General features: G+C 36.0%; 1 long non-coding RNA gene across 2 annotated transcripts; it reads right to left on the bottom strand.

Moving 5' to 3' along the window:
• Positions 1-455: 455 nt before the first annotated feature.
• Positions 456-2,812, bottom strand: LOC127085194 (uncharacterized). Of its 2 annotated transcripts, none has more exons than XR_007789003.1 (2): positions 1,415-2,812; positions 456-871 (listed from the first exon to the last, which is right to left on the bottom strand). It is a non-coding gene; the product is annotated as an uncharacterized LOC127085194 (long non-coding RNA). The 2 variants fall into 2 exon arrangements; XR_007789004.1 differs by having other exon boundaries at positions 456-836.
• Between the last annotated feature and the right edge of the window lie 13,929 nt (positions 2,813-16,741).

Genomic DNA, 16,741 nt, shown 5'->3' with positions numbered 1-16,741 from the left:
TTGGCCAACCAGTTGACCAAAGTCAACCATCTAACCAAAGTCACTTTCCAAGTCCTGGCATATGTTCTTGATATGTTGTTTGATTGGTGGTCATTGGTTCAAGTCTGGGGCAATGGCGTTACAAAGGTCCTTTGGGTCAATTCATAACATGCATACTTCATTTGGTCCAAGGGTATTGTAAGCCATAATCAAGTTCCATTTCATTCATTTAAGTCATGTGTTATTCAAATTCATTTTTCATTCATGTATCATCCATGATTCAAGTTGCATCTTTCACAAGTGTTCATTTTAATCCATAATCCATTTCATTTTCCATTCATTTTTTTAACCATTTTAAACCATAACCATATTCATTTTAAACCATCCACTTAATAGGCCATGATTCAAATTACAACATTTCAAGCATCATTTCATTTTAAACCATAAACCAAATTAAACCCATTCTTGAGTCAAAATTCCAAAACCATTAGAAACTTTTATACACTACAATTCCAATTTCAATTCCATCATTTCACACAAATTATATACAATTTACCTTTCCAAAATCACAAAACAATTCCAATTACAATTCAAATTTCATCAACCCATTCCATATTATCCCATAAATGATTTCCAAGCAATTACATTACATTACAACATTCAACATATTCCAAAATTAAACCAAATTACAAAGCATTCCATCAAGCATATCCCATGTCCAAGATCACTAAGCCATATCCAAAACATCTGAACAAATCCAATAAGTCCATAGCAAACCCGAGTCAGCTCAAAATAATTCCAAAATGGTTCAAGCTTCGTAGCTCCAATCCAATGAACCATAGCTCCAAAAGCACATCCTAGAAATGATATAACATTGCAAGTCATAACAGAACTACATCAACATTCAAAACATTCACGTGTTAGCATAATCTCCATTCAGTTCATTCATTCATTAACCATCACTCAAACAACAAGACATAGCAGACATACAAACAACAGTGCAAAACAGTTCGATCATTCCACAAACCAACGCATTGTAAATAACATTATGCTAGCAGGACATTCTAATACTTATAACGGAACTAGCATATGCAAAAAAAAAGGGATTCCATCTCAACCTTTCAATCCATAATTTTCAAAAAAAACTTTAAAACAGGAAAAGGCTTCCAACATAATCATAATTGATCTCGAAAAACTCGGTTCATCAACAACTTCAGAACGAAAAATTTCCAACAGAAGGAGGCCTAATAGAATGGAGCAAAAGAAACATTCTTGGAGCATGACACAAAAGCTAGGATAACAAAAAGAGATTTTCTAAGCATAAGCATAAAGAAGAAAAGATGCTTGGAGTAAGATGATAGGCATTGCATACAGAGAAAAAATCAGATTGGAAAGAAAATTGAATTCACAGGGATTTAAGGGATTTATCTTTCACCATTTTTTAGAAAGCATAGAATAACAATCCAAAACTCCTCTAACTTCTTCAACCATTAACTTCCGAATTCAAACTCCAACTTAAAACGGTAATCTCCCTTCAACCAATTCCTAACAGCTTTATATAATTTTCCTAACTTCCGTAAACCAATTCTCTAACTGTCAGAAAGCTCTGCAGAATTCAAAACAAAACCAGATGGAACCACACTCCAACTGAATTCTCACCCCCTTTAACCTGCATAATAACCTCACTCTTCAACCGACTCCGTAACAAAACTTTCAAAACCTTAAACAAATACCTGCATAAAAACCAGCATAACAGAATCAGTTAAAATTTTCAAACTAAATTCAAAACCTCCCTAACAAACTTCTTGACCAACTAAAATTGCCACAACAAACTGAACCAACTCTAACCGATTCCCATAACTGAATCCCACACAACCCCCATAACAGAACCGAATTGGAGCCGCAAAGATTTTTTTCCCCAAGCATCTTAGAACCTCAATCGAACCTATCTCTCCCCACCTCACAGAACCAACAAAACCTTTAACCAATCTTCTCACTTCCTTCAACAACCACTTCCGACCCTTTAACCAATATGGAGAACCCTCATTCAAAACCCTCTTCACCCTGCGATTCCTCTCCACCCTCATTGAACCACGAATTCACCCAATCCCCAAACCAACCAACAACCACCCTTCAATGGAGAACCACCCGGAATCTCCATTCCAACCCCTCAACCACTAACAACCGACAACAAAGCTCTTTGCAAACGACAACAGAAATTGGCAGAAAAGAAAGCATCAAACAAAAACAAGCAGAAGTTCATGGCATTTCAAGGACTTCTCAACGGAATTTACAGAAGGAGGTAGTAGGAAGAAAAACCAGAAAAGAGAAGAGGAAGCACAAAGATCGAAAAGTAGTAAAACACGTTCTCCCCTGTTCGTGTTTTGCCGGAGGGAACGAATCCGTCGTCGTTATCATCATATTCATCTCGACTCAGCCATCATCGCGAGCTCTTCTTCTTCGACAACACAATGGTCCAATTCGAACTTCCATTTTCAATCTTCACCACGACGTGGACGTAACACATTTCATCACAAATAAGTTGCTTCGGTACGACGGCGAGCAGCTTCGGTACGACGCGGCGTTCATATAAGCTCACGTTCGTGAAAGCTTCTTCGGTTGGAAGCCCTAAAGGGAGATAAGGTAAACATTCACGTGTTGTGCAATTGGGCTTTTTGTCCAAACAAATTCTTTGGCCCAAGTGCGTTTTACTTAGTCCACCCCTTTTTCTTTGTTATCACTCATAATCATGAACTTTGACCTCTAATCCCATCTTAATCCTTGTTAATTTATGTTAATCCAAATTTCTTTTTGATAATCATGCTACTGTTCTTTTCTTTTAATCTTTTTAGGTATTAGGAGTAACTCTTGATTTTTTCTAATTAGGACTTGACATAGTTTTGATAATTAGGAATAGTTAGAATCAATTAGATAATCATTTAGAAATTAGGTTTAATCAATTCTTAGATTAGGTTTAGTTTCTTAATTTTCCAGAATTAATTCATGTGATTAACCATGCCATGATTATGTTTTAGTCATTAGATTTTGGTTATTTCATTTTGTGGATTTTGTGTGGACTAATATGGTTAATGGTTGATTTTACCATAATATGTTACTAGGTTAATTTTCCTTTTCCATTTGACTATTACATTGTGATTTGTATGATCATGTCCATTAGATTCAATTCTTGATATAGGATGTTAATTTCTCATTTGATCAACTTTGATCCTAATTCATGTTTAGGTAGCCTTTTAATCCTCTAGAACCAATATTCATTTTAATTGGACATTTAATTGATTCCTTTGGTTTATGATCGTATCGTAAATTGAAAATCCCATTTCAATTTATGTGATGGATGCTTTGTATGTTTAATTTCACTTTCCATGATCACATGATAGATCTTTGATTGTTTTCATTAATTAATCAATTACCATTTGAATTGATTTTACCCAATGAGCATGCTTACATATTATTGCATCATTCTCATTCATTTGACTTAATCTCATGCTAACTCGTTTCTTGCATTGTGTTGACATGTGAGTAAGAGATCCAAACCATCCAAGTTACTCACTTTGTTTTTATTCATTAGTTTGTGTTGTGTGAAGTGCCATGCCACTTGTATGGTTTATGCATGGCACATGATTTGTAATTCGTATAATTCTTTCCATTCCCATGTATGTTGTATTTTATGGATCCATCCCTCCATTGTGGGTTAAATGTTCCCCCACCCCGTGATCATGTAATAGCTTAGATTTATTACTTTCTAGTTAGTTCACCATGCATGTTAATAATAAAGATAAAATAAAAAACGATAAACAAATCATTTCGAAAAAAACAAAAGGTACTTGATTCAACGTCAAGTTATTTTCCAAATAAAACTCACATCATTGCAATGTGAATACTTGATTCAACGTCAAGTATTCTCCATCCACTCCATGATCCAAGCTTCACATCTCTTTTCCATTCCCTTCTCAACCTTATTTTATCTCTCACCTTCATTCTCACTCACACTATTTTCATAATAAATTCAAACACTTGATCCAACATCAAGTTCCTTTTTCAAAACCATTTTCATAACAAATTGGAATGCAAAATGAGGTGTACGTGTTTGTACACAACATTCAAGTACTTGGATTGTCGGTTGTACCTAGCCTGAGGACCCGACACTTGACTTTCCCCCTTAAAACATCTAATGATTCAAACAAGTTAGATCTAGGTGTTATGAGGGAGAAAAAGAGTAGTTAGGAATCCATGGTCCTCTCGATTCCCAAGTACTCTGATTGTTGACCGTACTTAGTCAAGGGTCAGATACTTGTCCCCCTCTAAGTTCCAATGATTAGACTTGCCAAACTCTTTTCACAATTCAAATCTCTTTTTTGGATGAAAAAGAGTGGTTAGGATAACATTGTCCTCTCAACTCCCGAGTTATTGGACTGTTGATTGTATCTAGCCAAGGGTCTGATGCTTGTCTCCGCACATAAAATCAACCCCAACAAATCAAATCATCTTTTGCCTTAGTGCATTCTCTTCAAAACCTTTCAATAAGAATGTGTTACTTCCGTTCTACCGTGACCGAAGCTTAAGCATCCATGTTCGAGCAAGTAATGTTTAACTACTAGAGTGCGAACCAAGCGTATCCACTTTACCGCAAACAAGCAAATACTTCCCACTTCCATGACAGAGTATACAAGCAAGTTAACAGTAGCACACGAACGTCAATATTGTTCAATAAAAACAACCAAACAAATGTTCGGTTTGTGAGCCTAATTATGGAGCTCTGATTTCCTCATTGCACGTATGAGGATACGTAGGCACAAGGGCCCAAATCCTTGACGAGCACACTAAATTAAAACTTATTCTTTCCCCGCATCTCATTATTTCATCTCATTCACAATAGTAAGCAATTTACAGATAAACAACACCCATACGCATTTGATACGAGCGAGTGGTTCCCATGGAGTACCATGGATGTGAGAGATGTTAATACCTTCCCTTTATATAACTGACTTCGAATCCTCTCTTGGTTGCGAGATCGTTTCTATCATTTGGGGTTTTATCGCTATTTTCCCTTTCCTTTGGAATAAATAAAATCTGGTGGCGACTCTGCATTTTTTGCGGCACTTCAGCTGGCGACTCTGCCGGGGACAATATGGAGTTCCCATAAGCGAGTCAAGCCTAGCTTGCCTGTATCCTTTTCCTTGGATGTTTACTTCTGTTATAGTTTGCTTTATTTATACATTCCTATTATGTATACTCCTGTTATATATATATTGTTGTGACATTGTGGGATTGGATCTACTGTTTGAGTGAAAAGCCCAATACACGGGCTTAGAGAGTTCACATAAGATAGGAGGGACTTCGTGTGGACCTGATAGACGTAGTTGTCTTGAGAGGGAGACACAGACATCCCGCTTGGAATATACTCTTTTTTGAGTTTTGTTGGAACGTGAGTCACATTTGTGTTGACAGCCATTCTTCCAAGGAGAGTCCATGACTCCAAGGACCTTATACAACCCCCGACTTTCGAAGTTGAGGGAAACCTCACTTAGAGGAGATCATCCTGAGGGTATTGTTAACTCACAAGTTGTCTTATGGCGACAACGATACTTTCGCCTCATGATCCGTGAATCTAAACATCTTCATAAGTCTTAGTACTCACCTTGATGAGGACATAAATGATACAATGCAAGGCTTAGGAGGTCCTATGACAAGGGCACGTGCAAGAAGAGTCAATGATGCTTTAGTTCACTTCATGATCAAGTCAATAGAATGCATGGGCCAGATTGAAGAAAAAGAGCCCAAGTTTATTCTTATCATCCAAGCATGTGATAAAAGGCCCAATAATGCATAAATAAATAAAAATAAAGGAAATACCAATAACCACACTATAATGGACGAAAATTACAAGAGAAGTGGTAAATAAAGAATTGCCATTATTTTGCCCTTTCAAAAACCCCACTATCTCTTCTTTATTTTGCACTTTCTTTGTAATAACTCAATCCACTATCATGATAATTAGTGGTTGAAACCCTTTTGTTTTCTTAGGAGTTATTTTTTTATCTTAAGCCATTCCTATATAAAGGAGGCATGTATCTTCTTTTTAGATCAATGAATTTTGGCAAGTTTACACATTGTGTAAGTGAGAGTATTTGCTCTTAGGTTCTGGATTGGACCAAAATTGATCTTATCAAGAAATCCTTTTCTTGTGGTGATCCTCATCCATAGGCTTATCATTCTCTCTTGGATTAGAAAGAGTGTGGCGCCCCTTCTACTTAATTCCATTTCTTATTTCTCTTTTATTTCATATCAATCTCGTTTATTTTATATGCATGTATCAAATTCTGTCATTCTTTCAATTATAAGGCAGATTACTTCCTCTGAGTCACAAAAGAATTAATATTCCAAAAGTTAACAAAGTTGTTTCAGGAATTTTGAAGGAAATGCATAAGTCTCAAAGGTTAGTTCATATCAAGTGGTAATCAGAGCATATTCCAAAAAAAAAAGGGCCAAAATGTGGTAAATCGTCTATATTCTTTGTTCTTTCATTATTATCCATTTATCATTATAAAAAAAATCGAAAAAAAAAGAGTTATAAGAAGAAAAAAAAATATAAAAAAAGGATCTCATTGTTAAAGATTGTGATTCAAAAAAAAAAAAAAAAAAAAAAGAGAAAAGTTCTATTTTTTTTTCTTGCCACACTCTTAAAATTCTCCTTGTTTCCTTTGTTTTAGAGTCTCTTTTTTTTGTTTGTTGTGTTTTTTGTGTGTTGATTATCATCTGAAATTGATTTCTTTGTGTTGATTCATTTTGGTTTCTCTAAAGAACTAAAAGAGCAAATTGAGTGGTAAAAGGCAGAGTGTTTTTATTAGTAAAAAAAAAGCCAAAAGAAAATAAAAATTGAGTAAAACACGAGTGATTGAGTGTAAACACGTGAGTAGAGTGGTAAGGTCCATTTTTAAACACTTGTTCCTAATTTCACAAATATTTCACAATTATGTCTAGTCCACCTTCACCTAGAACAGCAGCTTTAACTGTTCAGATCGCAGCCATGCGTGACAATTTTGAAAGATTGTTAAGAGAACAAGGTGAACAACTTCAACAAAGAATTGATGAGTTGGAAAGGAGGCCCCAAAATTCTAATGATGGTAGTGGCGATGAGGAGGAAAGAAGACGTAGAAGGAGACAAGGGGGAGATAATTTGAGGGGCATAAAAATTAAAGTTCCAACTTTTGTTGGGAAGAGTGACCCGGAGGCATATCTAGAATGGGAGACTAAACTTGAACAAATTTTTAATTGTCACAATTATTCTAACCTTGAAAAAGTGCAGGTTGCTTCTATTGAGTTCAAGGAGTATGCTTTAGTTTGGTGGGATCAATTGACCAAAGATAGAAGGAGGTATGCAGAACGACCAATTGATACTTGGGAAGAGATGAAAAGAATCATGAGGAGAAGGTTTGTTCCTTCCTATTATCATAGGGAATTGCACAACAAATTGCAAAGGCTCACTCAAGGTTCTAAAAGTGTTGAAGAATATTTCAAGGAGATGGAAGTTCTCAAAATTAGAGCTAATGTAGAGGAGGACAATGAAGCAACTATGGCTAGGTTTCTCCATGGTCTAAATCATGACATTAGTGACATAGTGGAACTTCATCACTATGTTGAAATGGATGAATTGGTACACCAAGCTATCAAAGTGGAACAACAACTCAAAAGAAAGAGCCAAGCAAGGAGAAATTCCACCACTTTCAATTCTCAAAGTTGGAAGGACAAAACAAAGAAGGAAGGTGCTTCATCATCTAAGGAAGCCACGGTTGAAAACAAAGGTAAAACTATTACATCTTCTTCTTCTTCAAGTGTTTCAACTAACAAAAGTGTTAAGTGTTTCAAGTGTCAAGGCCAAGGACATATTGCATCTCAATGTCCAACAAAGAGAACTATGCTTATGGAAGAAAATGAAGAAATTGTTGAAGAGGAGGATGGTGATTATGATGAGGAGTTTGAAGAAGAAATACCTAGTGGAGATTTACTCATGGTGAGAAGAATGTTAGGAAGCCAAATAAAGGAGGAGGATACAAGTCAAAGAGAAAACCTTTTTCATACAAGATGCTTTGTGCAAGGAAAGGTTTGTTCTTTAATAATTGATGGAGGAAGTTGTACAAATGTTGCAAGCACGCGTCTGGTTTCTAAACTAAAATTGGAAACAAAACCTCACCCTAAGCCTTACAAACTCCAATGGCTTAATGAAAGTGTAGAAATGCTTGTTAATAAACAAGTTGAGATTTGTTTTAAAATTGGAAAATATGAGGATGTAGTGTTGTGTGATGTAGTACCAATGGAAGCTAGTCATTTGTTATTAGGAAGGCCTTGGCAATTTGATAGAAAAGCCAATCATGATGGATACTCCAATAAGTACTCTTTTATGTATCATGATCAAAAGATCAATCTTGTACCGTTAAATCCTAGTGAGGTGAGAGAAGATCAAAGAAAAATGAGAGAAAAATATGATCAAGAAAGAAAAGAAAAAGAAAAAGAAAAAGAAAAAGAAAAAAAAAAGAAAAAGAAAAGAATGAAAAGAAAAAGAATGATAAAAGAGAAAAGAAACAAAGTTTAATTGCAAAAAAAAGAGATGTGAAAGAAGCAATTGTGTCACACCAGCCTTTGTACTTGCTCTTTTGCAAGGAGGTGCCTTTGCTAACCACTATTTCTAATGAAAAAAATTGCCAAATTGTATTGAGTCTCTTTTGCAGGAATTTAAAGAATTGTTTCCGGAAGAGGTGCCAAGTGGTTTACCACCTATAAGAGGAATTGAACATCATATTGATCTCAATCCAGGAGCATCTTTGCCTAATAGGCCAGCATATAGAAGCAATCCACAACAAACTCAAGAGATACAAAGGCAAGTTGCTGAATTGATAAGTAAAGGATGGGTAAGAGAAAGTTTAAGTCCTTGTGCTGTCCCTATTATTCTAGTCCCTAAAAAGGATGGTAGTTGGAGGATGTGCACTGATTGTAGGGCCATTAACAATATTACCATTAAATATAGGCATCCTATTCCTAGACTAGATGATTTACTTGATGAATTGTTTGGTGCATGCTTATTTTCTAAAATTGATTTGAAAAGTGGATATCACCAAATTAGAATAAGGGAAGGGGATGAATGGAAAACTGCTTTTAAAACAAAATTTGGTTTGTATGAGTGGATGGTTATGCCTTTTGGATTAACTAATGCACCTAGTACTTTCATGAGACTAATGAACCATGTGTTAAGGGAGTTCTTGGGTAAGTTTGTTGTTGTGTATTTTGATGATATTTTGATTTATAGCAAGAACTTAGATGATCATTGCATTCATTTAAAGGCTGTTTTGCAAGTGCTAAGATATGAAAATTTGTATGCCAACCTAGAAAAATGTGTCTTTTGCACCGATCATGTGATTTTCTTAGGTTTCATTGTAAGCTCTAAAGGAGTCCACGTTGATGAGGAAAAGGTGAAAGCCATTCGAGAGTGGCCTCCTCCCAAAAATGTAAGTGAGGTAAGAAGCTTTCATGGTTTGGCTAGTTTTTATAGGAGGTTTGTGAAGGACTTTAGTACCTTGGCAGCACCCCTCAATGAAATTGTTAAAAAGGATGTTGGTTTTAAATGGGGTGAAAAACAAGAGCAAGCCTTTGCTGCCCTAAAGGAAAAGCTCACCCAAGCACCAGTTCTTGCATTGCCTAATTTTTCTAAATCTTTTGAAATTGAATGCGATGCATCTAATGTGGGAATTGGAGCTGTTTTGTTGCAGGAAGGTCATCCACTTGCTTATTTTAGTGAAAAGCTAAAAGGAGCTGCCCTTAATTATTCTACATATGATAAGGAATTGTATTCCTTGGTGAGAGCGCTACAAACTTGGCAACATTACTTGCTGCCCAAAGAGTTTGTCATTCATAGTGATCACGAATCCTTGAAACATTTGAAGGGACAAGGTAAGTTGAATAAGAGGCATGCCAAGTGGGTTGAGTTTCTTGAACAATTTCCTTATGTAATCAAGCATAAGAAAGGTAAATCTAATGTTGTGGCAGATGCACTCTCAAGAAGACATGTCTTGCTTTCTACTCTTGAAACAAAAGTTTTTGGTCTTGAGCATATTAAAGATTTGTATAAAAGTGACCTTGAATTTTCTTCAAAATTTTTAGATTGTGAGCATACTGCCTTCAATGGGTATTTTAGGCACAATGGCTATTTATTTAAAGAAAAAAAAACTATGTGTGCCTAAAGGTTCCATTAGAGAATTACTTGTAAAAGAGGCGCATGAGGGAGGACTAATGGGTCATTTTGGGGTTTCTAAAACTCTAGAATTCTTAAAAGAACATTTTCATTGGCCTCACATGAAAATTGATGTCCCAAAGCTTTGTGAAAGATGCATTGTGTGTAAAAAGGCTAAATCAAAAGTTATGCCTCATGGTTTGTATACTCCTTTGCCTGTACCTGAATTTCCTTGGATTGACATTTCCATGGACTTTGTTTTGGGGCTGCCTAGAACAAAGAATGGCAAAGATTCTATTTTTGTAGTTGTGGACAGGTTTTCAAAAATGGCACATTTTATTCCATGTAAAAAGGTGGATGATGCGTGTCATGTTGCTGATTTGTTCTTTAAGGAAGTGGTGCGCCTACATGGCTTACCAATGAGCATTGTCTCTGATCGTGACTCCAAGTTCTTAAGCCATTTTTGGAGGACTTTGTGGGGAAAGGTGGGTACAAAGTTATTATTTTCCACTACTTGTCATCCCCAAACAGATGGACAAACTGAAGTAGTAAATAGAACTCTTTCTACTCTTCTTAGGGTTGTTCTTAAAAAGAATTTAAAAATGTGGGAGGAATGGTTACCTCATGTAGAGTTTGCTTACAATAGGGCTGTCCATAGCACTACACAACATTCACCTTTCGAGATTGTGTATGGTTTTAATCCTTTAACACCTCTTGATTTGTTACCATTGCCTAACACATCTATTTTGAAGCATAAAGATGGGAAAGCTAAGGCTGAATTTGTGAGAAAATTGCATGAACAAGTAAAATTGCAAATTGAAAAGAAAAATAAAAGTTATGCAAAAAGTGCAAACAAAGGGCGAAAGAAAGTTATTTTTCAACCAGGGGATTGGGTTTGGATACATATGAGAAAAGAGAGATTCCCATCACAAAGGAAGTCCAAACTTCAACCTAGGGGAGATGGACCATTTCAAGTACTTTCAAGGATCAATGACAATGCCTACAAAATAGAACTTCCAGGTGAGTATGGGGTAAGTACTACTTTTAATGTGGCTGATTTATCTCCTTTTGATGTAGGTGATGATGGTCTAAATTCGAGGTCGAATTCTTTTCAAGAAGGAGGGAATGATGAGGACATAATCCAAGACATAAATGATACAATGCAAGGCTTAGGAGGTCCTATGACAAGGGCACGTGCAAGAAGAGTCAATGATGCTTTAGTTCACTTCATGATCAAGTCAATAGAATGCATGGGCCAGATTGAAGAAAAAGAGCCCAAGTTTATTCTTATCATCCAAGCATGTGATAAAAGGACCAATAATGCATAAATAAATAAAAATAAAGGAAATACCAATAACCACACTATAATGGACGAAAATTACAAGAGAAGTGGTAAATAAAGAATTGCCATTATTTTGCCCTTTTAAAAACCCCACTATCTCTTCTTTATTTTGCACTTTCTTTGTAATAACTCAATCCACTATCATGATAATTAGTGGTTGAAACCCTTTTTTTTTCTTAGGAGTTATTTTTTTATCTTAAGCCATTCCTATATAAAGGAGGCATGTATCTTCTTTTTAGATCAATGAATTTTGGCAAGTTTACACATTGTGTAAGTGAGAGTATTTGCTCTTAGGTTCTGGATTGGACCAAAATTGATCTTATCAAGAAATCCTTTTCTTGTGGTGATCCTCATCCATAGGCTTATCATTCTCTCTTGGATTAGAAAGAGTGTGGCGCCCCTTCTACTTAATTCCATTTCTTATTTCTCTTTTATTTCATATCAATCTCGTTTATTTTATATGCATGTATCAAATTCTGTCATTCTTTCAATTATAAGGCAGATTACTTCCTCTGAGTCACAAAAGAATTAATATTCCAAAAGTTAACAAAGTTGTTTCAGGAATTTTGAAGGAAATGCATAAGTCTCAAAGGTTAGTTCATATCACACCTTGTGAGGGGACATATTTGTTTCTTGCAGGGAAATAAACGTTCAACCTACCTTGAGCAATCAGATTTTCCAAGATGCTGTGAACCCTTGGATCCATGACGTTGCATGCCATTTCATCACACCATTCAGCATATGCATTCCCTTGGGAACATAAAAACCTGTTGCATTCATGCATCATTGCATGTCAACATACCTACTAAAGAAAGATAATTTGTTGTTTGGCCTTTGTCCAGAACCTGCCACGATCAAGCTGATCACCTGACATTTGTTCATGCCAGAAGTATCTCTTGAGTTACCATGGAAGAGTTGTTGGAAAGTCATGAAGCTTTGAATTTGGAGCTCAACGAACTGATGAGTCAGTTTGGTGGTGCTTTAGATATCATGAATGTACTGTTGAGATATCATAGGGCAGTTGTTGTACCAGAAGTGATCACTCCTGCGAGCGTTCCTGACTTTATTCCACACTAGGAGTTACCTTAGGGACACCATCCACAACTGTGATCTTTAAAGGCTCCACGTCAGCAGTCACCTCTTATTCCCTGGCCCAGGCAGAGCAACCCGGTGTGTAGTCAATATCCCAATCAGCAAAGGAACTATGCTCGACAAGGTCAGAGAAAGGCGAAAAAGGTAGAAAGGCATATGGATCATGTTCCTATGACATACATTAGACTTCTCCCTCTCTTGCTTATGCATCATTGGTAAAACTAAGGGAAGCTAAGGCCCCTCCAACGCCTCTACCTCCAAACTATGATATGAATGCCAAGTGTGTATTCCATTATGGGAAACCTGTGCACTCAACGAAAGACTGTCATAGTCTCAAGTACAAGGTACAAGATCTGATTGATTCGAGGGTTATTATGTTCACACCGCAAGGCCTGAACATAGTACGCACCACCAAGACTTCACAGACGAGTACATCTACAATGCTGTAGTTAGAGCCATGGTAGATTTGAAGAAGTTCTATCTATATGACTACTTCATCATCTTCTTCTAGAACCAAGACCCCAAGTTGTAGGAGGAATAAGGTTGATCACTTCAACAATCACTAGTTTCTTCAATCATTTTTCATGTGTAATTTGTCTTGTTTGTCATTTGTAACATTCACTTGTAATAAACTCGTTTGTTTTTTAATAATCATGACATTGAAATAAATATGCATGTTTCAAAGAAATCCATTCGTGTCCACTCATACTTCTCGTCGATATCAAACTTTTAATAAGCAAAATCAAAAGGAGAATGACAAAATTGAAAACACGATATCACTGTACATACGCTTTTGAATAAAACTTTGTGGATGATGTAAGGCATTGTTTCAAATCCTAAACACTGGAGTTATAAGGAAGATATTCCCTAGTTAACCCCTTCGAGCCAAAGAGTAGGAGTTTCTTTCTAAATATAAAATCCTCAATCTTAACCCGGGGTAGGGTAGTCGTCAGTTCGTTTGACCAGGCGTTCAAACTTCAAAAAAGGGATTATCCTATCTGAGGATCAACCATATCTTAGCCCTCACAGGAGGTCGGAAACAACAAATCCATTGGTTGTCCCTCACCCGCGGAGGCATGAGGCAGTCACAACCCTTCCAATCAATTGAACGAATGTCACACGATTTGTTCCGAAATTAAAAACCAAAAGAAAAAGAAAGAAAGCCCACAAAGTCGAAACTTGAGAACAAGTGACTTAGGCAAAAATTGTGGCATCCCTATGGATTGCAAATTAGAGTCAATTCAACAAAAGTAGGGAAGTCGAAAGAAAAAAATCAAACAAAGAGGAATCATAACAAAATCCTCAATAAGAACAAAATTGTGTGGCTACAAACCAAACAGAAGGTGCACGACTGCCACTCCGAAAACCTCGTGGGTTCATTTTCACTTCCCAAATCCCTTTTGGAAGATGAGCGCTTGTATTGAACTAGTTGAAGGTAGGACTGGAGAACATCAAGAAGAATGGGTGGGTTAGAATAGGTTTCGAGCCATAAATCCTTTTTTTTCTGAAACCATAAATCAGGCCACATTACAACCCTTAAAAGCATAATTGAAGCAGGGTTTAGTAAAAAAGCATACTATAGTCAGTACAATCATGTTAAAACTGACTCCTTAATTATTTGCTTATTGTAAGACCCCAATTTTGACCCTAAGATCCCTCATACAATTTTATCATAAGCATTAGCATTGGGATCACACCTTGGCATCCTCCTTAACCCTCTTTCATTGGGTTTGTTTTGGGAGAGATCGCCAAGCACTTTGTGATTGTATCAAACTTGTATTTTATCATTTTTACTAACCAAAATACAAAAATATGTCTTTGCATTTGCCTAACTCTTTTGTAGGTAGGGCATGATCTCCATTGATCTATCAAGTTCATATCTAGGGTTTGAGACCCTCATGGAAAAGAGCACAATCATGAATTGATCCAAGAATGGTTATGAGCATCATATATGAGTTCCATTGATTCCTACATGTTATATTGATCAAGTTTTCTTCAAGAGTTTGAGGGTGATTTTCCTTGGAAACCCTAGTTTGACTAGGTATCTTGAGTAACTTCTCCAACAAGCTATCTTACCAATTGATCAAATTTATCAAGGGACACTTCAAAATTCATCATATTATGCATATATGATCTACCATGAGCCAATAAAGTCCAAACAATTGAAGGTTAGCAAGTTGGTCGATGGTGGTTGGCCAGATGAATTCATCTTATCAAAGCTGGGTCTCCCTACACCCTATCTCCTACAATTTTCACCATATGAAAATGATTCCAAGAGAAAAGTTACTCTAAATGCCATTCCAAGAAACTTTCATGTTGAGACCTAAAGCTAGTTTTTCTTGGAAAATCCTTTCCTATGTTGAAACATTATAGGTCATTTTGTCTAAACCCTAATTTGAAAGTCAACTTCCCAAGGCTACAACTTGCTCAATTTTTATGAGATGAAAGTTTTCCAAGTTTCACAATAAAATTAAGGATGTCTAATTCAACTTTTATGTTTGGAGTGAGAGCTAATTCAACTCATTTCCAATTTTAGAAACTCATTTGGGAGGTGCAAATATCACATGATCCAGCTATAAATAAAGCTTTATATGCTCAGAATTAAAGACCCCTTCGCGATAGCTTTAATCCCAAACACCAAACCCTTCCATTTGAGAAGATAATCCTGAGAATTTCCTTTGGAAATTGAGTTGGAATCTCACTGTTTTGAGATTCAAAACTCCAGGGATCCAAGACCTTTTGTGCATTCTAATCTACTTCTACAAGCATACTGAGCAAGAACAAGCACGAGCCAAAGCAAGAACAGTTGAATCCAGACCTACATTGAAGGTATTTTCCAAAAAAAATCATCTCTTCAATTCTCTCTCAATTCCACTCAATTCTCTTGGATCTTTGGTTGTCTGAAGTCCTACCAATGTAGGCAAGAAGATTGAGTTGCTTAGAGGTCAAATCGAAGCAACTCAGTTGACACACCTCAAAATTCAATTTCTCATATCTTTCTATATATGTGGAGTTAGTTAAAATTGAGATCAAATTCGTGCGCTACGCCATTTTTTCTTTCAGATCATGTCCTTCTTTTTCATTTATGATATGGTGATGAATGGACCAATCCGGCCAAGGTCGCCTGAGAAGACGACCGACGCTTTGCTCCGGCAATGATGTGACACGGTCCAGAGCCATTAGATGGATTCAAAATGTTTTAATCATGAGTGTACATATTGATTACCAAGCGTATGGATGTTTGACTCAGGCGCATCATGGAACGCGCGCGCTCAACCACTTGATCTGCCACCTCAATTAATGAGGCAGATCAAGTGGTCCACGTTTTTATGATTTTCTGATTTTAATTTATATTCCTTTGATTTTCATTAATTCATATTAATTTTAATATTGATCCAAAAAATATGAGAGTTTCACCAAAACTTTTCAAATAATTTCCTCTTTCATATTCTGAATTAAAATTATTTTTTGGATCATTATTAATATTCTTCATGATTTAATTGATTTTGCATTTGTTTTTAATTGTTTAAAAATACTTTTAAGTCTTGAAAAATTCTGAATTTTTTTCTCCAAGGTCCTTTGACCTTGTTTGACCTATGATAAATCGCATGGCCATTTCTTTAGTGTTTTGATGAGGTTTTAGGAATTTGACAAACCATATTTAATTTAAATGCCTTATTTTAATATTATAATTTGAATAACAAATAATTTTGTTAACCAATTGTGATGACTTGTTTGAGTTTGACTCTTGTTGTTGGGCCTTGGCCAAGGTTGATTTGACTTTGTCAAGTTAATATCATTGGATTTAGGGGATTCATGGAATGTACATTCCATCTCCTAAAATGAATGAATGATATTAATTTGGTAAAAGTCCTCCTTTGATCAATTTGAGTTTTGATCCATTCCCCTCCTTCTTCATCTCATTCCCCTTCTTTATGCATTCATCTCATTTGGCCTATGATATCTCAAAGTCCTAAAGCTAGTTGATTGAAAAATTAACATGAGTATGAATGAGATTAGGCCACCTCTTTTGCATATTCTTTTTGTGTGTGGTATGTTTCATGAGCATAGTCTATTATACTATG

Source organism: Lathyrus oleraceus, chromosome 5, assembly GCF_024323335.1.
Source record: "Lathyrus oleraceus cultivar Zhongwan6 chromosome 5, CAAS_Psat_ZW6_1.0, whole genome shotgun sequence".
In the NCBI taxonomy this organism is placed as follows: domain Eukaryota; kingdom Viridiplantae; phylum Streptophyta; class Magnoliopsida; order Fabales; family Fabaceae; genus Lathyrus; species Lathyrus oleraceus.
Note: the sequence above shows the minus strand (reverse complement) of the source record. Positions and strands in the feature narration are given on the sequence as shown.